Source organism: Crinia signifera, chromosome 19, assembly GCF_055691185.1.
Source record: "Crinia signifera chromosome 19, ASM5569118v1, whole genome shotgun sequence".
Lineage (NCBI taxonomy): Eukaryota > Metazoa > Chordata > Amphibia > Anura > Myobatrachidae > Crinia > Crinia signifera.
The window spans coordinates 81,452,271-81,479,483 of record NC_139226.1 but is presented as its reverse complement, the minus strand read 5'-3'; positions in this window follow the sequence as shown (position 1 = coordinate 81,479,483).

The following is a 27,213-nucleotide window of genomic DNA, read 5'->3' as shown; positions in this document are numbered from 1 at the left end:
AACAGATGGTTATATTTATAGATCACGGGTGGTTTCCATTCAGAGAACACATGGTTTCATTCATAAAACACAGGGTTCTATTCATAGAACACAGGGTTCCATTCATAGAACACAGGGTTCTATTAATAGAACACAAGGTTTTATTCATAGAACACATGGTTATATTTATAGATCACGGGTGGTTTTCATTCAGAGAACACATAATTTCATTCATAAAACACAGGGTTCTATTCATAGAACACAGGGTTCCATTCATAGAACACAGTTTTCTATTAATAGAACACAAGGTTTTATTCATAGAACACATGGTTATATTTATAGATCACGGGTGGTTTCCATTCAGAGAACACATCATTTCATTCATAAAACACAGGGTTCTATTCATAGAACACAGGGTTCCATTTATAGAACATAGGGTTCTATTCATAGAACACAAGGTTTTATTCATAGAACAGATGGTTATATTTATAGATCACGGGTGGTTTCCATTCAGAGAACACATGGTTTCATTCATAAAACACAGGGTTCTATTCATAGAACACAGGGTTCCATTCATAGGACACAGGGTTCTATTAATAGAACACAAGGTTTTTTTCATAGAACACATGGTTATATTTATAGATCACGGGTGGTTTCCATTCAGAGAACACATAATTTCATTCATAAAACACAGGGTTCTATTCATAGAACACAGGGTTCCATTTATAGAACATAGGGTTCTATTTATAGAACACAAGGTTTTATTCATAGAAAAGATGGTTATATTTATAGATTACGGGTGGTTTCCATTCAGAGAACACAGGGTTCCATTTATAGAACACAGGGTTCTATTCATAGAACACAAGGTTTTTTTCATAGAACAGATGGTTATATTTATAGATCACGGGTGGTTTCCATTCAGAGAACACATAATTTCATTCATAAAACACAGGGTTCTAATTATAGAACACAGGGTTCCATTTATAGAACACAGGGTTCTATTCATAGAACACAAGGTTTTATTCATAGAACAGATGGTTATATTTATAGATCACGGGAGGTTTCCATTCAGAGAACACATAATTTCATTCATAAAACACAGGGTTCTATTCATAGAACACAGGGTTCCATTTATAGAACACAGGGTTCTATTCATAGAACACAAGGTTTTATTCATAGAACAGATGGTTATATTTATAGATCACGGGTGGTTTCCATTCAGAGAACACATGGTTTCATTCATAAAACACAGGGTTCTATTCATAGAACACAGGGTTCCATTCATAGAACACAGGGTTCCATTCATAGAACACAGGGTTCTATTCATAGAACACAAGGTTTTATTCATAGAACACATGGTTATATTTATAGATCACGGGTGGTTTCCATTTAGAGAACACATGGTTTCATTCATAAAACACAGGGTTCTATTCATAGAACACAGGGTTCCATTCATAGAACACAGGGTTCTATTAATAGAACACAAGGTTTTATTCATAGAACACATGGTTATATTTATAGATCACGGGTGGTTTCCATTCAGAGAACACATAATTTCATTCATAAAACACAGGGTTATATTCATAGAACACAGGGTTCCATTCATAGAACACAGGGTTCTATTAATAGAACACAAGGTTTTATTCATAGAACACATGGTTATATTCATAGATCACGGGTGGTTTCCATTCAGAGAACACATAATTTCATTCATAAAACACAGGGTTCTATTCATAGAACACAGGGTTCCATTTATAGAACATAGGGTTCTATTCATAGAACACAAGGTTTTATTCATTGAACAGATGGTTATATTTATAGATCACGGGTGGTTTCCATTCAGAGAACACATGGTTTCATTCATAAAACACAGGGTTCTATTTATAGAACACAGGGTTTCATTCATAGGACACAGGGTTCTATTAATAGAACACAAGGTTTTTTTCATAGAACACATGGTTATATTTATAGATCACGGGTGGTTTCCATTCAGAGAACACATAATTTCAATCATAAAACACAGGGTTCTATTCATAGAACACAGGGTTCCATTTATAGAACATAGGGTTCTATTCATAGAACACAAGGCTTTATTCATAGAAAAAATGGTTATATTTATAGATCACGGGTGGTTTCCTTTCAGAGAACACATGGTTTCATTCATAAAACACAGGGTTCTATTCATAGAACACAGGGTTCCATTCATAGAACACAGGGTTCTATTAATAGAACACAAGGTTTTATTCATAGAACACATGGTTATATTTATAGATCACGGGTGGTTTCCATTCAGAGAACACTTGGTTTCATTCATAAAACACAGGGTTCTATTCATAGAACACAGGGTTCCATTCATAGAACACAGGGTTCTATTAATAGAACACAAGGTTTTATTCATAGAACACATGGTTATATTTATAGATCACGGGTGGTTTCCATTCAGAGAACACATAATTTCATTCATAAAACACAGGGTTCTATTCATAGAACACAGGGTTCCATTTATAGAACATAGGGTTCTATTCATAGAACACAAGGTTTTATTCATAGAACAGATGGTTATATTTATAGATCACGGGTGGTTTCCATTCAGAGAACACATGGTTTCATTCATAAAACACAGGGTTCTATTTATAGAACACAGAGTTTCATTCATAGGACACAGGGTTCTATTAATAGAACACAAGGTTTTTTTCATAAACACATGGTTATATTTATAGATCACGGGTGGTTTCCATTCAGAGAACACATAATTTCAATCATAAAACACAGGGTTCTATTCATAGAACACAGGGTTCCATTTATAGAACATAGGGTTCTATTCATAGAACACAAGGTTTTATTCATAGAAAAAATGGTTATATTTATAGATCACGGGTGGTTTCCTTTCAGAGAACACATGGTTTCATTCATAAAACACAGGGTTCTATTCATAGAACACAGGGTTCCATTCATAGAACACAAGGTTTTATTCATAGAACACATGGTTATATTTATAGATCACGGTTGGTTTCCATTCAGAGAACACTTGGTTTCATTCATAAAACACAGGGTTCTATTCATAGAACACAGGGTTCCATTCATAGGACACAGGGTTCTATTAATAGAACACAAGGTTTTTTTCATAGAACACATGGTTATATTTATAGATCACGGGTGGTTTCCATTCAGAGAACACATAATTTCAATCATAAAACACAGGGTTCTATTCATAGAACACAGGGTTCCATTTATAGAACATAGGGTTCTATTCATAGAACACAAGGTTCTATTCATAGAACACAAGGTTTTATTCATAGAAAAGATGGTTATATTTATAGATTACGGGTGGTTTCCATTCAGAGAACACAGGGTTCCATTTATAGAACACAGGGTTCTATTCATAGAACACAAGGTTTTTTTCATAGAACAGATGGTTATATTTAGAGATCACGGGTGGTTTCCATTCAGAGAACACATGGTTTCATTCATAAAACACAGGGTTCTATGAATAGAACACAAGGTTTTATTCATAGAACACATGGTTATATTTATAGATCACGGGTGGTTTCCATTCAGAGAACACATAATTTCATTAATAAAACACAGGGTTCTATTCATAGAACACAGGGTTCCATTCATAGAACACAGGGTTCTATTAATAGAACACAAGGTTTTATTCATAGAACACATGGTTATATTTATAGATCACGGGTGGTTTCCATTCAGAGAACACATAATTTCATTCATAAAACACAGGGTTCTATTCATAGAACACAGGGTTCCATTTATAGAACACAGGGTTCTATTCATAGAACACAAGGTTTTATTCATAGAACAGATGGTTATATTTATAGATCACGGTTGGTTTCCATTCAGATTAAACATGGTTTCATTCATAAAACACAGGGTTCTATTCATAGAACACAGGGTTCCATTCATAGGACACAGGGTTCTATTAATAGAACACAAGGTTTTATTCATAGAACACATGGTTATATTTATAGATCACGGGTGGTTTCCATTCAGAGAACACATAATTTCATTAATAAAATACAGGGTTCCCATCATAAAACACAGGGTTCCATTTATAGAACACAGGGTTCTATTCATAGAACACAAGGTTTTATTCATAGAACAGATGGTTATATTTATAGATCACGGGTGGTTTCCATTCAGAGAACACATGGTTTCATTCATAAAACACAGGGTTCTATTCATAGAACACAGGGTTCCATTCATAGAACACAGGGTTCTATTAATAGAACACAAGGTTTTATTCATAGAACACATGGTTATATTTATAGATCACGGGTGGTTTTCATTCAGAGGACACATAATTTCATTCATAAAACACAGGGTTCTATTCATAGAACACAGGGTTCCATTCATAGAACACAGGGTTCTATTAATAGAACACAAGGTTTTATTCATAGAACACATGGTTATATTTATAGATCACGGGTGGTTTCCATTCAGAGAACACATGGTTTTATTCATAAAACACAGGGTTCTATTAATAGAACACAGGGTTCCATTCATAGAACACAGGGTTCTATTAATAGAACACAAGGTTTTATTCATAGAACACATGGTTATATTTATAGATCACGGGTGGTTTTCATTCAGAGAACACATAATTTAATTCATAAAACACAGGGTTCTATTCATAGAACACAGGGTTCCATTTATAGAACATAGGGTTCTATTCATAGAACACAAGGTTTTATTCATAGAAAAGATGGTTATATTTATAGATCACGGGTGGTTTCCATTCAGAGAACACATGGTTTCATTCATAAAACACAGGGTTCTATTCATAGAACACAGGGTTCCATTCATAGAACACAGGGTTCTATTAATAGAACACAAGGTTTTTTTCATAGAACACATGGTTATATTTATAGATCACGGGTGGTTTCCATTCAGAGAACACATAATTTCAATCATAAAACACAGGGTTCTATTCATAGAACACAGGGTTCCATTTATAGAACACAGGGTTCTATTCATAGAACACAAGGTTTTATTCATAGAACAGATGGTTATATTTATAGATCACGGGTGGTTTCCATTCAGAGAACACATGGTTTCATTCATAAAACACAGGGTTCTATTCATAGAACACAGGGTTCCATTCATAGAACACAGGGTTCTATTAATAGAACACAAGGTTTTATTCATAGAACACATGGTTATATTTATAGATCACGGGTGGTTTCCATTCAGAGAACACATGGTTTCATTAATAAAACACAGGGTTCTATTCATAGAACACAGGGTTCCATTCATAGGACACAGGGTTCTATTAATAGAACACAAGGTTTTATTCATAGAACACATGGTTATATTTATAGATCACAGGTGGTTTCCATTCAGAGAACACATGGTTTCATTCATAAAACACAGGGTTCTATTCATAGAACACAGGGTTCCATTCATAGAACACAGGGTTCTATTAATAGAACACAAGGTTTTATTCATAGAACACATGGTTATATTTATAGATCACGGGTGGTTTTCATTCAGAGAACACATAATTTCATTCATAAAACACAGGGTTCTATTCATAGAACACAGGGTTCCATTCATAGAACACAGGGTTCTATTAATAGAACACAAGGTTTTATTCATAGAACACATGGTTATATTTATAGATCACGGGTGGTTTCCATTCAGAGAACACATAATTTCATTCATAAAACACAGGGTTCTATTCATAGAACGCAGGGTTCCATTTATAGAACATAGGGTTCTATTCATAGAACACAAGGTTTTATTCATAGAACAGATGGTTATATTTATAGATCACGGGTGGTTTCCATTCAGAGAACACATGGTTTCATTCATAAAACACAGGGTTCTATTCATAGAACACAGGGTTCCATTCATAGGACACAGGGTTCTATTAATAGAACACAAGGTTTTTTTCATAGAACACATGGTTATATTTATAGATCACGGGTGGTTTCCATTCAGAGAACACATAATTTCAATCATAAAACACAGGGTTCTATTCATAGAACACAGGGTTCCATTTATAGAACATAGGGTTCTATTTATAGAACACAAGGTTTTATTCATAGAAAAGATGGTTATATTTATAGATTACGGGTGGTTTCCATTCAGAGAACACAGGGTTCCATTTATAGAACACAGGGTTCTATTCATAGAACACAAGGTTTTTTTCATAGAACAGATGGTTATATTTATAGATCACGGGTGGTTTCCATTCAGAGAACACATGGTTTCATTCATAAAACACAGGGTTCTAATTATAGAACACAGGGTTCCATTTATAGAACACAGGGTTCTATTCATAGAACACAAGGTTTTATTCATAGAACAGATGGTTATATTTATAGATCACGGGTGGTTTCCATTCAGAGAACACATAATTTCATTCATAAAACACAGGGTTCTATTCATAGAACACAGGGTTCCATTTATAGAACACAGGGTTCTATTCATAGAACACAAGGTTTTATTCATAGAACAGATGGTTATATTTATAGATCACGGGTGGTTTCCATTCAGAGAACACATGGTTTCATTCATAAAACACAGGGTTCTATTCATAGAACACAGGGTTCCATTCATAGAACACAGGGTTCCATTCATAGAACACAGGGTTCTATTCATAGAACACAAGGTTTTATTCATAGAACACATGGTTATATTTATAGATCACGGGTGGTTTCCATTTAGAGAACACATGGTTTCATTCATGAAACACAGGGTTCTATTCATAGAACACAGGGTTCCATTCATAGAACACAGGGTTCTATTAATAGAACACAAGGTTTTATTCATAGAACACATGGTTATATTTATAGATCACGGGTGGTTTCCATTCAGAGAACACATAATTTCATTCATAAAACACAGGGTTATATTCATAGAACACAGGGTTCCATTCATAGAACACAGGGTTCTATTAATAGAACACAAGGTTTTATTCATAGAACACATGGTTATATTTATAGATCACGGGTGGTTTCCATTCAGAGAACACATAATTTCATTCATAAAACACAGGGTTCTATTCATAGAACACAGGGTTCCATTTATAGAACATAGGGTTCTATTCATAGAACACAAGGTTTTATTCATTGAACAGATGGTTATATTTATAGATCACGGGTGGTTTCCATTCAGAGAACACATGGTTTCATTCATAAAACACAGGGTTCTATTTATAGAACACAGGGTTTCATTCATAGGACACAGGGTTCTATTAATAGAACACAAGGTTTTTTTCATAGAACACATGGTTATATTTATAGATCACGGGTGGTTTCCATTCAGAGAACACATAATTTCAATCATAAAACACAGGGTTCTATTCATAGAACACAGGGTTCCATTTATAGAACATAGGGTTCTATTCATAGAACACAAGGCTTTATTCATAGAAAAAATGGTTATATTTATAGATCACGGGTGGTTTCCTTTCAGAGAACACATGGTTTCATTCATAAAACACAGGGTTCTATTCATAGAACACAGGGTTCCATTCATAGAACACAGGGTTCTATTAATAGAACACAAGGTTTTATTCATAGAACACATGGTTATATTTATAGATCACGGGTGGTTTCCATTCAGAGAACACTTGGTTTCATTCATAAAACACAGGGTTCTATTCATAGAACACAGGGTTCCATTCATAGAACACAGGGTTCTATTAATAGAACACAAGGTTTTATTCATAGAACACATGGTTATATTTATAGATCACGGGTGGTTTCCATTCAGAGAACACATAATTTCATTCATAAAACACAGGGTTCTATTCATAGAACACAGGGTTCCATTTATAGAACATAGGGTTCTATTCATAGAACACAAGGTTTTATTCATAGAACAGATGGTTATATTTATAGATCACGGGTGGTTTCCATTCAGAGAACACATGGTTTCATTCATAAAACACAGGGTTCTATTTATAGAACACAGGGTTTCATTCATAGGACACAGGGTTCTATTAATAGAACACAAGGTTTTTTTCATAGAACACATGGTTATATTTATAGATCACGGGTGGTTTCCATTCAGAGAACACATAATTTCAATCATAAAACACGGGGTTCTATTCATAGAACACAGGGTTCCATTTATAGAACATAGGGTTCTATTCATAGAACACAAGGTTTTATTCATAGAAAAAATGGTTATATTTATAGATCACGGGTGGTTTCCTTTCAGAGAACACATGGTTTCATTCATAAAACACAGGGTTCTATTCATAGAACACAGGGTTCCATTCATAGAACACAAGGTTTTATTCATAGAACACATGGTTATATTTATAGATCACGGTTGGTTTCCATTCAGAGAACACTTGGTTTCATTCATAAAACACAGGGTTCTATTCATAGAACACAGGGTTCCATTCATAGGACACAGGGTTCTATTAATAGAACACAAGGTTTTTTTCATAGAACACATGGTTATATTTATAGATCACGGGTGGTTTCCATTCAGAGAACACATAATTTCAATCATAAAACACAGGGTTCTATTCATAGAACACAGGGTTCCATTTATAGAACATAGGGTTCTATTCATAGAACACAAGGTTCTATTCATAGAACACAAGGTTTTATTCATAGAAAAGATGGTTATATTTATAGATTACGGGTGGTTTCCATTCAGAGAACACAGGGTTCCATTTATAGAACACAGGGTTCTATTCATAGAACACAAGGTTTTTTTCATAGAACAGATGGTTATATTTAGAGATCACGGGTGGTTTCCATTCAGAGAACACATGGTTTCATTCATAAAACACAGGGTTCTATGAATAGAACACAAGGTTTTATTCATAGAACACATGGTTATATTTATAGATCACGGGTGGTTTCCATTCAGAGAACACATAATTTCATTAATAAAACACAGGGTTCTATTCATAGAACACAGGGTTCCATTCATAGAACACAGGGTTCTATTAATAGAACACAAGGTTTTATTCATAGAACACATGGTTATATTTATAGATCACGGGTGGTTTCCATTCAGAGAACACATAATTTCATTCATAAAACACAGGGTTCTATTCATAGAACACAGGGTTCCATTTATATAACACAGGGTTCTATTCATAGAACACAAGGTTTTATTCATAGAACAGATGGTTATATTTATAGATCACGGTTGGTTTCCATTCAGATTAAACATGGTTTCATTCATAAAACACAGGGTTCTATTCATAGAACACAGGGTTCCATTCATAGGACACAGGGTTCTATTAATAGAACACAAGGTTTTTTTCATAGAACACATGGTTATATTTATAGATCACGGGTGGTTTCCATTCAGAGAACACATAATTTCAATCATAAAACACAGGGTTCTATTCATAGAACACAGGGTTCCATTTATAGAACATAGGGTTCTATTCATAGAACACAAGGCTTTATTCATAGAAAAAATGGTTATATTTATAGATCACGGGTGGTTTCCTTTCAGAGAACACATGGTTTCATTCATAAAACACAGGGTTCTATTCATAGAACACAGGGTTCCATTCATAGAACACAGGGTTCTATTAATAGAACACAAGGTTTTATTCATAGAACACATGGTTATATTTATAGATCACGGGTGGTTTCCATTCAGAGAACACTTGGTTTCATTCATAAAACACAGGGTTCTATTCATAGAACACAGGGTTCCATTCATAGAACACAGGGTTCTATTAATAGAACACAAGGTTTTATTCATAGAACACATGGTTATATTTATAGATCACGGGTGGTTTCCATTCAGAGAACACATAATTTCATTCATAAAACACAGGGTTCTATTCATAGAACACAGGGTTCCATTTATAGAACATAGGGTTCTATTCATAGAACACAAGGTTTTATTCATAGAACAGATGGTTATATTTATAGATCACGGGTGGTTTCCATTCAGAGAACACATGGTTTCATTCATAAAACACAGGGTTCTATTTATAGAACACAGGGTTTCATTCATAGGACACAGGGTTATATTAATAGAACACAAGGTTTTTTTCATAGAACACATGGTTATATTTATAGATCACGGGTGGTTTCCATTCAGAGAACACATAATTTCAATCATAAAACACAGGGTTCTATTCATAGAACACAGGGTTCCATTTATAGAACATAGGGTTCTATTCATAGAACACAAGGTTTTATTCATAGAAAAAATGGTTATATTTATAGATCACGGGTGGTTTCCTTTCAGAGAACACATGGTTTCATTCATAAAACACAGGGTTCTATTCATAGAACACAGGGTTCCATTCATAGAACACAAGGTTTTATTCATAGAACACATGGTTATATTTATAGATCACGGTTGGTTTCCATTCAGAGAACACTTGGTTTCATTCATAAAACACAGGGTTCTATTCATAGAACACAGGGTTCCATTCATAGGACACAGGGTTCTATTAATAGAACACAAGGTTTTTTTCATAGAACACATGGTTATATTTATAGATCACGGGTGGTTTCCATTCAGAGAACACATAATTTCAATCATAAAACACAGGGTTCTATTCATAGAACACAGGGTTCCATTTATAGAACATAGGGTTCTATTCATAGAACACAAGGTTCTATTCATAGAACACAAGGTTTTATTCATAGAAAAGATGGTTATATTTATAGATTACGGGTGGTTTCCATTCAGAGAACACAGGGTTCCATTTATAGAACACAGGGTTCTATTCATAGAACACAAGGTTTTTTTCATAGAACAGATGGTTATATTTAGAGATCACGGGTGGTTTCCATTCAGAGAACACATGGTTTCATTCATAAAACACAGGGTTCTATGAATAGAACACAAGGTTTTATTCATAGAACACATGGTTATATTTATAGATCACGGGTGGTTTCCATTCAGAGAACACATAATTTCATTAATAAAACACAGGGTTCTATTCATAGAACACAGGGTTCCATTCATAGAACACAGGGTTCTATTAATAGAACACAAGGTTTTATTCATAGAACACATGGTTATATTTATAGATAACGGGTGGTTTCCATTCAGAGAACACATAATTTCATTCATAAAACACAGGGTTCTATTCATAGAACACAGGATTCCATTTATAGAACACAGGGTTCTATTCATAGAACACAAGGTTTTATTCATAGAACAGATGGTTATATTTATAGATCACGGTTGGTTTCCATTCAGATTAAACATGGTTTCATTCATAAAACACAGGGTTCTATTCATAGAACACAGGGTTCCATTCATAGGACACAGGGTTCTATTAATAGAACACAAGGTTTTATTCATAGAACACATGGTTATATTTATAGATCACGGGTGGTTTCCATTCAGAGAACACATAATTTCATTAATAAAATACAGGGTTCTATTCATAAAACACAGGGTTCCATTTATAGAACACAGGGTTCTATTCATAGAACACAAGGTTTTATTCATAGAACAGATGGTTATATTTATAGATCACGGGTGGTTTCCATTCAGAGAACACATGGTTTCATTCATAAAACACAGGGTTCTATTCATAGAACACAGGGTTCCATTCATAGAACACAGGGTTCTATTAATAGAACACAAGGTTTTATTCATAGAACACATGGTTATATTTATAGATCACGGGTGGTTTTCATTCAGAGGACACATAATTTCATTCATAAAACACAGGGTTCTATTCATAGAACACAGGGTTCCATTCATAGAACACAGGGTTCTATTAATAGAACACAAGGTTTTATTCATAGAACACATGGTTATATTTATAGATCACGGGTGGTTTCCATTCAGAGAACACATGGTTTTATTCATAAAACACAGGGTTCTATTAATAGAACACAGGGTTCCATTCATAGGACACAGGGTTCTATTAATAGAACACAAGGTTTTATTCATAGAACACATGGTTATATTTATAGATCACGGGTGGTTTTCATTCAGAGAACACATAATTTAATTCATAAAACACAGGGTTCTATTCATAGAACACAGGGTTCCATTCATAGAACACAGGGTTCTATTCATAGAACACAAGGTTTTATTCATAGAACACATGGTTATATTTATAGATCACGGGTGGTTTCCATTCAGAGAACACATAATTTCATTCATAAAACACAGGGTTCTATTCACAGAACACATGGTTCCATTTATAGAACATAGGGTTCTATTCATAGAACACAAGGTTTTATTCATAGAACAGATGGTTATATTTATAGATCACGGGTGGTTTCCATTCAGAGAACACATGGTTTCATTCATAAAACACAGGGTTCTATTCATAGAACACAGGGTTCCATTCATAGGACACAGGGTTCTATTAATAGAACACAAGGTTTTTTTCATAGAACACATGGTTATATTTATAGATCACGGGTGGTTTCCATTCAGAGAACACATAATTTCAATCATAAAACACAGGGTTCTATTCATAGAACACAGGGTTCCATTTATAGAACATAGGGTTCTATTCATAGAACACAAGGTTTTATTCATAGAAAAGATGGTTATATTTATAGATCACGGGTGGTTTCCATTCAGAGAACACATGGTTTCATTCATAAAACACAGGGTTCTATTCATAGAACACAGGGTTCCATTCATAGAACACAGGGTTCTATTAATAGAACACAAGGTTTTTTTCATAGAACACATGGTTATATTTATAGATCACGGGTGGTTTCCATTCAGAGAACACATAATTTCAATCATAAAACACAGGGTTCTATTCATAGAACACAGGGTTCCATTTATAGAACACAGGGTTCTATTCATAGAACACAAGGTTTTATTCATAGAACAGATGGTTATATTTATAGATCACGGGTGGTTTCCATTCAGAGAACACATGGTTGCATTCATAAAACACAGGGTTCTATTCATAGAACACAGGGTTCCATTCATAGAACACAGGGTTCTATTAATAGAACACAAGGTTTTATTCATAGAACACATGGTTATATTTATAGATCACGGGTGGTTTCCATTCAGAGAACACATGGTTTCATTAATAAAACACAGGGTTCTATTCATAGAACACAGGGTTCCATTCATAGGACACAGGGTTCTATTAATAGAACACAAGGTTTTATTCATAGAACACATGGTTATATTTATAGATCACGGGTGGTTTCCATTCAGAGAACACATGGTTTCATTCATAAAACACAGGGTTCTATTCATAGAACACAGGGTTCCATTCATAGAACACAGGGTTCTATTAATAGAACACAAGGTTTTATTCATAGAACACATGGTTATATTTATAGATCACGGGTGGTTTTCATTCAGAGAACACATAATTTCATTCATAAAACACAGGGTTCTATTCATAGAACACAGGGTTCCATTCATAGAACACAGGGTTCTATTAATAGAACACAAGGTTTTATTCATAGAACACATGGTTATATTTATAGATCACGGGTGGTTTCCATTCAGAGAACACATAATTTCATTCATAAAACACAGGGTTCTATTCATAGAACGCAGGGTTCCATTTATAGAACATAGGGTTCTATTCATAGAACACAAGGTTTTATTCATAGAACAGATGGTTATATTTATAGATCACGGGTGGTTTCCATTCAGAGAACACATGGTTTCATTCATAAAACACAGGGTTCTATTCATAGAACACAGGGTTCCATTCATAGGACACAGGGTTCTATTAATAGAACACAAGGTTTTTTTCATAGAACACATGGTTATATTTATAGATCACGGGTGGTTTCCATTCAGAGAACACATAATTTCAATCATAAAACACAGGGTTCTATTCATAGAACACAGGGTTCCATTTATAGAACATAGGGTTCTATTTATAGAACACAAGGTTTTATTCATAGAAAAGATGGTTATATTTATAGATTACGGGTGGTTTCCATTCAGAGAACACAGGGTTCCATTTATAGAACACAGGGTTCTATTCATAGAACACAAGGTTTTTTTCATAGAACAGATGGTTATATTTATAGATCACGGGTGGTTTCCATTCAGAGAACACATGGTTTCATTCATAAAACACAGGGTTCTAATTATAGAACACAGGGTTCCATTTATAGAACACAGGGTTCTATTCATAGAACACAAGGTTTTATTCATAGAACAGATGGTTATATTTATAGATCACGGGTGGTTTCCATTCAGAGAACACATAATTTCATTCATAAAACACAGGGTTCTATTCATAGAACACAGGGTTCCATTTATAGAACACAGGGTTCTATTCATAGAACACAAGGTTTTATTCATAGAACAGATGGTTATATTTATAGATCACGGGTGGTTTCCATTCAGAGAACACATGGTTTCATTCATAAAACACAGGGTTCTATTCATAGAACACAGGGTTCCATTCATAGAACACAGGGTTCCATTCATAGAACACAGGGTTCTATTCATAGAACACAAGGTTTTATTCATAGAACACATGGTTATATTTATAGATCACGGGTGGTTTCTATTTAGAGAACACATGGTTTCATTCATGAAACACAGGGTTCTATTCATAGAACACAGGGTTCCATTCATAGAACACAGGGTTCTATTAATAGAACACAAGGTTTTATTCATAGAACACATGGTTATATTTATAGATCACGGGTGGTTTCCATTCAGAGAACACATAATTTCATTCATAAAACACAGGGTTATATTCATAGAACACAGGGTTCCATTCATAGAACACAGGGTTCTATTAATAGAACACAAGGTTTTATTCATAGAACACATGGTTATATTTATAGATCACGGGTGGTTTCCATTCAGAGAACACATAATTTCATTCATAAAACACAGGGTTCTATTCATAGAACACAGGGTTCCATTTATAGAACATAGGGTTCTATTCATAGAACACAAGGTTTTATTCATTGAACAGATGGTTATATTTATAGATCACGGGTGGTTTCCATTCAGAGAACACATGGTTTCATTCATAAAACACAGGGTTCTATTTATAGAACACAGGGTTTCATTCATAGGACACAGGGTTCTATTAATAGAACACAAGGTTTTTTTCATAGAACACATGGTTATATTTATAGATCACGGGTGGTTTCCATTCAGAGAACACATAATTTCAATCATAAAACACAGGGTTCTATTCATAGAACACAGGGTTCCATTTATAGAACATAGGGTTCTATTCATAGAACACAAGGCTTTATTCATAGAAAAAATGGTTATATTTATAGATCACGGGTGGTTTCCTTTCAGAGAACACATGGTTTCATTCATAAAACACAGGGTTCTATTCATAGAACACAGGGTTCCATTCATAGAACACAGGGTTCTATTAATAGAACACAAGGTTTTATTCATAGAACACATGGTTATATTTATAGATCACGGGTGGTTTCCATTCAGAGAACACTTGGTTTCATTCATAAAACACAGGGTTCTATTCATAGAACACAGGGTTCCATTCATAGAACACAGGGTTCTATTAATAGAACACAAGGTTTTATTCATAGAACACATGGTTATATTTATAGATCACGGGTGGTTTCCATTCAGAGAACACATAATTTCATTCATAAAACACAGGGTTCTATTCATAGAACACAGGGTTCCATTTATAGAACATAGGGTTCTATTCATAGAACACAAGGTTTTATTCATAGAACAGATGGTTATATTTATAGATCACGGGTGGTTTCCATTCAGAGAACACATGGTTTCATTCATAAAACACAGGGTTCTATTTATAGAACACAGGGTTTCATTCATAGGACACAGGGTTCTATTAATAGAACACAAGGTTTTTTTCATAGAACACATGGTTATATTTATAGATCACGGGTGGTTTCCATTCAGAGAACACATAATTTCAATCATAAAACACAGGGTTCTATTCATAGAACACAGGGTTCCATTTATAGAACATAGGGTTCTATTCATAGAACACAAGGTTTTATTCATAGAAAAAATGGTTATATTTATAGATCACGGGTGGTTTCCTTTCAGAGAACACATGGTTTCATTCATAAAACACAGGGTTCTATTCATAGAACACAGGGTTCCATTCATAGAACACAAGGTTTTATTCATAGAACACATGGTTATATTTATAGATCACGGTTGGTTTCCATTCAGAGAACACTTGGTTTCATTCATAAAACACAGGGTTCTATTCATAGAACACAGGGTTCCATTCATAGGACACAGGGTTCTATTAATAGAACACAAGGTTTTTTTCATAGAACACATGGTTATATTTATAGATCACGGGTGGTTTCCATTCAGAGAACACATAATTTCAATCATAAAACACAGGGTTCTATTCATAGAACACAGGGTTCCATTTATAGAACATAGGGTTCTATTCATAGAACACAAGGTTCTATTCATAGAACACAAGGTTTTATTCATAGAAAAGATGGTTATATTTATAGATTACGGGTGGTTTCCATTCAGAGAACACAGGGTTCCATTTATAGAACACAGGGTTCTATTCATAGAACACAAGGTTTTTTTCATAGAACAGATGGTTATATTTAGAGATCACGGGTGGTTTCCATTCAGAGAACACATGGTTTCATTCATAAAACACAGGGTTCTATGAATAGAACACAAGGTTTTATTCATAGAACACATGGTTATATTTATAGATCACGGGTGGTTTCCATTCAGAGAACACATAATTTCATTAATAAAACACAGGGTTCTATTCATAGAACACAGGGTTCCATTCATAGAACACAGGGTTCTATTAATAGAACACAAGGTTTTATTCATAGAACACATGGTTATATTTATAGATCACGGGTGGTTTCCATTCAGAGAACACATAATTTCATTCATAAAACACAGGGTTCTATTCATAGAACACAGGGTTCCATTTATAGAACACAGGGTTCTATTCATAGAACACAAGGTTTTATTCATAGAACAGATGGTTATATTTATAGATCACGGTTGGTTTCCATTCAGATTAAACATGGTTTCATTCATAAAACACAGGGTTCTATTCATAGAACACAGGGTTCCATTCATAGGACACAGGGTTCTATTAATAGAACACAAGGTTTTTTTCATAGAACACATGGTTATATTTATAGATCACGGGTGGTTTCCATTCAGAGAACACATAATTTCAATCATAAAACACAGGGTTCTATTCATAGAACACAGGGTTCCATTTATAGAACATAGGGTTCTATTCATAGAACACAAGGCTTTATTCATAGAAAAAATGGTTATATTTATAGATCACGGGTGGTTTCCTTTCAGAGAACACATGGTTTCATTCATAAAACACAGGGTTCTATTCATAGAACACAGGGTTCCATTCATAGAACACAGGGTTCTATTAATAGAACACAAGGTTTTATTCATAGAACACATGGTTATATTTATAGATCACGGGTGGTTTCCATTCAGAGAACACTTGGTTTCATTCATAAAACACAGGGTTCTATTCATAGAACACAGGGTTCCATTCATAGAACACAGGGTTCTATTAATAGAACACAAGGTTTTATTCATAGAACACATGGTTATATTTATAGATCACGGGTGGTTTCCATTCAGAGAACACATAATTTCATTCATAAAACACAGGGTTCTATTCATAGAACACAGGGTTCCATTTATAGAACATAGGGTTCTATTCATAGAACACAAGGTTTTATTCATAGAACAGATGGTTATATTTATAGATCACGGGTGGTTTCCATTCAGAGAACACATGGTTTCATTCATAAAACACAGGGTTCTATTTATAGAACACAGGGTTTCATTCATAGGACACAGGGTTCTATTAATAGAACACAAGGTTTTTTTCATAGAACACATGGTTATATTTATAGATCACGGGTGGTTTCCATTCAGAGAACACATAATTTCAATCATAAAACACAGGGTTCTATTCATAGAACACAGGGTTCCATTTATAGAACATAGGGTTCTATTCATAGAACACAAGGTTTTATTCATAGAAAAAATGGTTATATTTATAGATCACGGGTGGTTTCCTTTCAGAGAACACATGGTTTCATTCATAAAACACAGGGTTCTATTCATAGAACACAGGGTTCCATTCATAGAACACAAGGTTTTATTCATAGAACACATGGTTATATTTATAGATCACGGTTGGTTTCCATTCAGAGAACACTTGGTTTCATTCATAAAACACAGGGTTCTATTCATAGAACACAGGGTTCCATTCATAGGACACAGGGTTCTATTAATAGAACACAAGGTTTTTTTCATAGAACACATGGTTATATTTATAGATCACGGGTGGTTTCCATTCAGAGAACACATAATTTCAATCATAAAACACAGGGTTCTATTCATAGAACACAGGGTTCCATTTATAGAACATAGGGTTCTATTCATAGAACACAAGGTTCTATTCATAGAACACAAGGTTTTATTCATAGAAAAGATGGTTATATTTATAGATTACGGGTGGTTTCCATTCAGAGAACACAGGGTTCCATTTATAGAACACAGGGTTCTATTCATAGAACACAAGGTTTTTTTCATAGAACAGATGGTTATATTTAGAGATCACGGGTGGTTTCCATTCAGAGAACACATGGTTTCATTCATAAAACACAGGGTTCTATGAATAGAACACAAGGTTTTATTCATAGAACACATGGTTATATTTATAGATCACGGGTGGTTTCCATTCAGAGAACACATAATTTCATTAATAAAACACAGGGTTCTATTCATAGAACACAGGGTTCCATTCATAGAACACAGGGTTCTATTAATAGAACACAAGGTTTTATTCATAGAACACATGGTTATATTTATAGATAACGGGTGGTTTCCATTCAGAGAACACATAATTTCATTCATAAAACACAGGGTTCTATTCATAGAACACAGGATTCCATTTATAGAACACAGGGTTCTATTCATAGAACACAAGGTTTTATTCATAGAACAGATGGTTATATTTATAGATCACGGTTGGTTTCCATTCAGATTAAACATGGTTTCATTCATAAAACACAGGGTTCTATTCATAGAACACAGGGTTCCATTCATAGGACACAGGGTTCTATTAATAGAACACAAGGTTTTATTCATAGAACACATGGTTATATTTATAGATCACGGGTGGTTTCCATTCAGAGAACACATAATTTCATTAATAAAATACAGGGTTCTATTCATAAAACACAGGGTTCCATTTATAGAACACAGGGTTCTATTCATAGAACACAAGGTTTTATTCATAGAACAGATGGTTATATTTATAGATCACGGGTGGTTTCCATTCAGAGAACACATGGTTTCATTCATAAAACACAGGGTTCTATTCATAGAACACAGGGTTCCATTCATAGAACACAGGGTTCTATTAATAGAACACAAGGTTTTATTCATAGAACACATGGTTATATTTATAGATCACGGGTGGTTTTCATTCAGAGGACACATAATTTCATTCATAAAACACAGGGTTCTATTCATAGAACACAGGGTTCCATTCATAGAACACAGGGTTCTATTAATAGAACACAAGGTTTTATTCATAGAACACATGGTTATATTTATAGATCACGGGTGGTTTCCATTCAGAGAACACATGGTTTCATTCATAAAACACAGGGTTCTATTCATAGAACACAGGGTTCCATTCATAGGACACAGGGTTCTATTAATAGAACACAAGGTTTTTTTCATAGAACACATGGTTATATTTATAGATCACGGGTGGTTTCCATTCAGAGAACACATAATTTCAATCATAAAACACAGGGTTCTATTCATAGAACACAGGGTTCCATTTATAGAACATAGGGTTCTATTCATAGAACACAAGGTTTTATTAATAGAAAAGATGGTTATATTTATAGATTACGGGTGGTTTCCATTCAGAGAACACAGGGTTCCATTTATATAACACAGGGTTCTATTCATGGAACACAAGGTTTTTTTCATAGAACAGATGGTTATATTTATAGATCACGGGTGGTTTCCATTCAGAGAACACATGGTTTCATTCATAAAACACAGGGTTCTATTCATAGAACACAGGGTTCCATTCATAGGACACAGGGTTCTATGAATAGAACACAAGGTTTTATTCATAGAACACATGGTTATATTTATAGATCACGGGTGGTTTCCATTCAGAGAACACATAATTTCATTAATAAAACACAGGGTTCTATTCATAGAACACAGGGTTCCATTCATAGAACACAGGGTTCTATTAATAGAACACAAGGTTTTATTCATAGAACACATGGTTATATTTATAGATCACGGGTGGTTTCCATTCAGAGAACACATAATTTCATTCATAAAACACAGGGTTCTATTCATAGAACACAGGGTTCCATTTATAGAACACATGGTTCTATTCATAGAACACAAGGTTTTATTCATAGAACAGATGGTTATATTTATAGATCACGGGTGGTTTCCATTCAGAGAACACATGGTTTCATTCATAAAACACAGGGTTCTATTCATAGAACACAGGGTTCCATTCATAGAACACAGGGTTCTATTAATAGAACACAAGGTTTTATTCATAGAACACATGGTTATATTTATAGATCACGGGTGTTTTTCATTCAGAGAACACATAATTTCATTCATAAAACACAGGGTTCTATTTATAGAACACAGGGTTCCATTCATAAAACACAGGGTTCTATTCATAGAACACAAGGTTTTATTCATAGAACACATGGTTATATTTATAGATCACGGGTGGTTTCCATTCAGAGAACACATGGTTTCATTCATAAAACACAGGGTTCTATTCATAGAACACAGGGTTCCATTCATAGAACACAGGGTTCTATTCATAGAACACAAGGTTTTATTCATAGAACACATGGTTATATTTATAGATCACGGGTGGTTTCCATTCAGAGAACACATAATTTCATTCATAAAACACAGGGTTCTATTCATAGAACACAGGGTTCCATTTATAGAACTCAGGGTTCTATTCATAGAACACAAGGTTTTATTCATAGAACAGATGGTTATATTTATAGATCACGGTTGGTTTCCATTCAGATAACACATGGTTTCATTCATAAAACACAGGGTTCTATTCATAGAACACAGGTTTCCATTCATAGGACACAGGGTTCTATTAATAGAACACAAGGTTTTATTCATAGAACACATGGTTATATTTATAGATCACGGGTGGTTTCCATTCAGAGAACACATAATTTCATTAATAAAACACAGGGTTCTATTCATAAAACACAGGGTTCCATTTATAGAACACAGGGTTCTATTCATAGAACACAAGGTTTTATTCATAGAACAGATGGTTATATTTATAGATCACGGGTGGTTTCCATTCAGAGAACACATGGTTTCATTCATAAAACACAGGGTTCTATTCATAGAACACAGGGTTCCATTCATAGAACACAGGGTTCTATTAATAGAACACAAGGTTTTATTCATAGAACACATGGTTATATTTATAGATCACGGGAGGTTTCCATTCAGAGAACACATGGTTTCATTAATAAAACACAGGGTTCTATTCATAGAACACAGGGTTCCATTCATAGGACACAGGGTTCTATTAATAGAACACAAGGTTTTATTCATAGAACACATGGTTATATTTATAGATCACGGGTGGTTTCCATTCAGAGAACACATGGTTTCATTCATAAAACACAGGGTTCTATTCATAGAACACAGGGTTCCATTCATAGAACACAGGGTTCTATTAATAGAACACAAGGTTTTATTCATAGAACACATGGTTATATTTATAGATCACGGGTGGTTTTCATTCAGAGAACACATAATTTCATTCATAAAACACAGGGTTCTATTCATAGAACACAGGGTTCCATTCATAGAACACAGGGTTCTATTAATAGAACACAAGGTTTTATTCATAGAACACATGGTTATATTTATAGATCACGGGTGGTTTCCATTCAGAGAACACATAATTTCATTCATAAAACACAGGGTTCTATTCATAGAACACAGGGTTCCATTTATAGAACATAGGGTTCTATTCATAGAACACAAGGTTTTATTCATAGAACAGATGGTTATATTTATAGATCACAGGTGGTTTCCATTCAGAGAACACATGGTTTCATTCATAAAACACAGGGTTCTATTCATAGAACACAGGGTTCCATTCATAGGACACAGGGTTCTATTAATAGAACACAAGGTTTTTTTCATAGAACACATGGTTATATTTATAGATCACGGGTGGTTTCCATTCAGAGAACACATAATTTCAATCATAAAACACAGGGTTCTATTCATAGAACACAGGGTTCCATTTATAGAACATAGGGTTCTATTTATAGAACACAAGGTTTTATTCATAGAAAAGATGGTTATATTTATAGATTACGGGTGGTTTCCATTCAGAGAACACAGGGTTCCATTTATAGAACACAGGGTTCTATTCATAGAACACAATGTTTTTTTCATAGAACAGATGGTTATATTTATAGATCACGGGTGGTTTCCATTCAGAGAACACATGGTTTCATTCATAAAACACAGGGTTCTAATTATAGAACACAGGGTTCCATTTATAGAACACAGGGTTCTATTCATAGAACACAAGGTTTTATTCATAGAACAGATGGTTATATTTATAGATCACGGGTGGTTTCCATTCAGAGAACACATAATTTCATTCATAAAACACAGGGTTCTATTCATAGAACACAGGGTTCCATTTATAGAACACAGGGTTCTATTCATAGAACACAAGGTTTTATTCATAGAACAGATGGTTATATTTATAGATCACGGGTGGTTTCCATTCAGAGAACACATGGTTTCATTCATAAAACACAGGGTTCTATTCATAGAACACAGGGTTCCATTCATAGAACACAGGGTTCCATTCATAGAACACAGGGTTCTATTCATAGAACACAAGGTTTTATTCATAGAACACATGGTTATATTTATAGATCACGGGTGGTTTCCATTTAGAGAACACATGGTTTCATTCATAAAACACAGGGTTCTATTCATAGAACACAGGGTTCCATTCATAGAACACAGGGTTCTATTAATAGAACACAAGGTTTTATTCATAGAACACATGGTTATATTTATAGATCACGGGTGGTTTCCATTCAGAGAACACATAATTTCATTCATAAAACACAGGGTTATATTCATAGAACACAGGGTTCCATTCATAGAACACAGGGTTCTATTAATAGAACACAAGGTTTTATTCATAGAACACATGGTTATATTTATAGATCACGGGTGGTTTCCATTCAGAGAACACATAATTTCATTCATAAAACACAGGGTTCTATTCATAGAACACAGGGTTCCATTTATAGAACATAGGGTTCTATTCATAGAACACAAGGTTTTATTCATTGAACAGATGGTTATATTTATAGATCACGGGTGGTTTCCATTCAGAGAACACATGGTTTCATTCATAAAACACAGGGTTCTATTTATAGAACACAGGGTTTCATTCATAGGACACAGGGTTCTATTAATAGAACACAAGGTTTTTTTCATAGAACACATGGTTATATTTATAGATCACAGGTGGTTTCCATTCAGAGAACACATAATTTCAATCATAAAACACAGGGTTCTATTCATAGAACACAGGGTTCCATTTATAGAACATAGGGTTCTATTCATAGAACACAAGGCTTTATTCATAGAAAAAATGGTTATATTTATAGATCACGGGTGGTTTCCTTTCAGAGAACACATGGTTTCATTCATAAAACACAGGGTTCTATTCATAGAACACAGGGTTCCATTCATAGAACACAGGGTTCTATTAATAGAACACAAGGTTTTATTCATAGAACACATGGTTATATTTATAGATCACGGGTGGTTTCCATTCAGAGAACACTTGGTTTCATTCATAAAACACAGGGTTCTATTCATAGAACACAGGGTTCCATTCATAGAACACAGGGTTCTATTAATAGAACACAAGGTTTTATTTATAGAACACATGGTTATATTTATAGATCACGGGTGGTTTCCATTCAGAGAACACATAATTTCATTCATAAAACACAGGGTTCTATTCATAGAACACAGGGTTCCATTTATAGAACATAGGGTTCTATTCATAGAACACAAGGTTTTATTCATAGAACAGATGGTTATATTTATAGATCACGGGTGGTTTCCATTCAGAGAACACATGGTTTCATTCATAAAACACAGGGTTCTATTTATAGAACACAGGGTTTCATTCATAGGACACAGGGTTCTATTAATAGAACACAAGGTTTTTTTCATAGAACACATGGTTATATTTATAGATCACGGGTGGTTTCCATTCAGAGAAAACATAATTTCAATCATAAAACACAGGGTTCTATTCATAGAACACAGGGTTCCATTTATAGAACATAGGGTTCTATTCATAGAACACAAGGTTTTATTCATAGAACAGATGGTTATATTTATAGATCACGGGTGGTTTCCATTCAGAGAACACATGGTTTCATTCATAAAACACAGGGTTCTATTTATAGAACACAGGGTTTCATTCATAGGACACAGGGTTCTATTAATAGAACACAAGGTTTTTTTCATAGAACACATGGTTATATTTATAGATCACGGGTGGTTTCCATTCAGAGAACACATAATTTCAATCATAAAACACAGGGTTCTATTCATAGAACACAGGGTTCCATTTATAGAACATAGGGTTCTATTTATAGAACACAAGGTTTTATTCATAGAAAAGATGGTTATATTTATAGATTACGGGTGGTTTCCATTCAGAGAACACAGGGTTCCATTTATAGAACACAGGGTTCTATTCATAGAACACAATGTTTTTTTCATAGAACAGATGGTTATATTTATAGATCACGGGTGGTTTCCATTCAGAGAACACATGGTTTCATTCATAAAACACAGGGTTCTAATTATAGAACACAGGGTTCCATTTATAGAACACAGGGTTCTATTCATAGAACACAAGGTTTTATTCATAGAACAGATGGTTATATTTATAGATCACGGGTGGTTTCCATTCAGAGAACACATAATTTCATTCATAAAACACAGGGTTCTATTCATAGAACACAGGGTTCCATTTATAGAACACAGGGTTCTATTCATAGAACACAAGGTTTTATTCATAGAACAGATGGTTATATTTATAGATCACGGGTGGTTTCCATTCAGAGAACACATGGTTTCATTCATAAAACACAGGGTTCTATTCATAGAACACAGGGTTCCATTCATAGAGCACAGGGTTCCATTCATAGAACACAGGGTTCTATTCATAGAACACAAGGTTTTATTCATAGAACACATGGTTATATTTATAGATCACGGGTGGTTTCCATTTAGAGAACACATGGTTTCATTCATAAAACACAGGGTTCTATTCATAGAACACAGGGTTCCATTCATAGAACACAGGGTTCTATTAATAGAACACAAGGTTTTATTCATAGAACACATGGTTATATTTATAGATCACGGGTGGTTTCCATTCAGAGAACACATAATTTCATTCATAAAACACAGGGTTATATTCATAGAACACAGGGTTCCATTCATAGAACACAGGGTTCTATTAATAGAACACAAGGTTTTATTCATAGAACACATGGTTATATTTATAGATCACGGGTGGTTTCCATTCAGAGAACACATAATTTCATTCATAAAACACAGGGTTCTATTCATAGAACACAGGGTTCCATTTATAGAACATAGGGTTCTATTCATAGAACACAAGGTTTTATTCATTGAACAGATGGTTATATTTATAGATCACGGGTGGTTTCCATTCAGAGAACACATGGTTTCATTCATAAAACACAGGGTTCTATTTATAGAACACAGGGTTTCATTCATAGGACAAAGGGTTCTATTAATAGAACACAAGGTTTTTTTCATAGAACACATGGTTATATTTATAGATCACAGGTGGTTTCCATTCAGAGAACACATAATTTCAATCATAAAACACAGGGTTCTATTCATAGAACACAGGGTTCCATTTATAGAACATAGGGTTCTATTCATAGAACACAAGGCTTTATTCATAGAAAAAATGGTTATATTTATAGATCACGGGTGGTTTCCTTTCAGAGAACACATGGTTTCATTCATAAAACACAGGGTTCTATTCATAGAACACAGGGTTCCATTCATAGAACACAGGGTTCTATTAATAGAACACAAGGTTTTATTCATAGAACACATGGTTATATTTATAGATCACGGGTGGTTTCCATTCAGAGAACACTTGGTTTCATTCATAAAACACAGGGTTCTATTCATAGAACACAGGGTTCCATTCATAGAACACAGGGTTCTATTAATAGAACACAAGGTTTTATTTATAGAACACATGGTTATATTTATAGATCACGGGTGGTTTCCATTCAGAGAACACATAATTTCATTCATAAAACACAGGGTTCTATTCATAGAACACAGGGTTCCATTTATAGAACATAGGGTTCTATTCATAGAACACAAGGTTTTATTCATAGAACAGATGGTTATATTTATAGATCACGGGTGGTTTCCATTCAGAGAACACATGGTTTCATTCATAAAACACAGGGTTCTATTTATAGAACACAGGGTTTCATTCATAGGACACAGGGTTCTATTAATAGAACACAAGGTTTTTTTCATAGAACACATGGTTATATTTATAGATCACGGGTGGTTTCCATTCAGAGAAAACATAATTTCAATCATAAAACACAGGGTTCTATTCATAGAACACAGGGTTTCATTTATAGAACATAGGGTTCTATTCATAGAACACAAGGTTTTATTCATAGAAAAAATGGTTATATTTATAGATCACGGGTGGTTTCCTTTCAGAGAACACATGGTTTCATTCATAAAACACAGGGTTCTATTCATAGAACACAGGGTTCCATTCATAGAACACAAGGTTTTATTCATAGAACACATGGTTATATTTATAGATCACGGTTGGTTTCCATTCAGAGAACACTTGGTTTCATTCATAAAACACAGGGTTCTATTCATAGAACACAGGGTTCCATTCATAGGACACAGGGTTCTATTAATAGAACACAAGGTTTTTTTCATAGAACACATGGTTATATTTATAGATCACGGGTGGTTTCCATTCAGAGAACACATAATTTCAATCATAAAACACAGGGTTCTATTCATAGAACACAGGGTTCCATTTATAGAACATAGGGTTCTATTCATAGAACACAAGGTTCTATTCATAGAACACAAGGTTTTATTCATAGAAAAGATGGTTATATTTATAGATTACGGGTG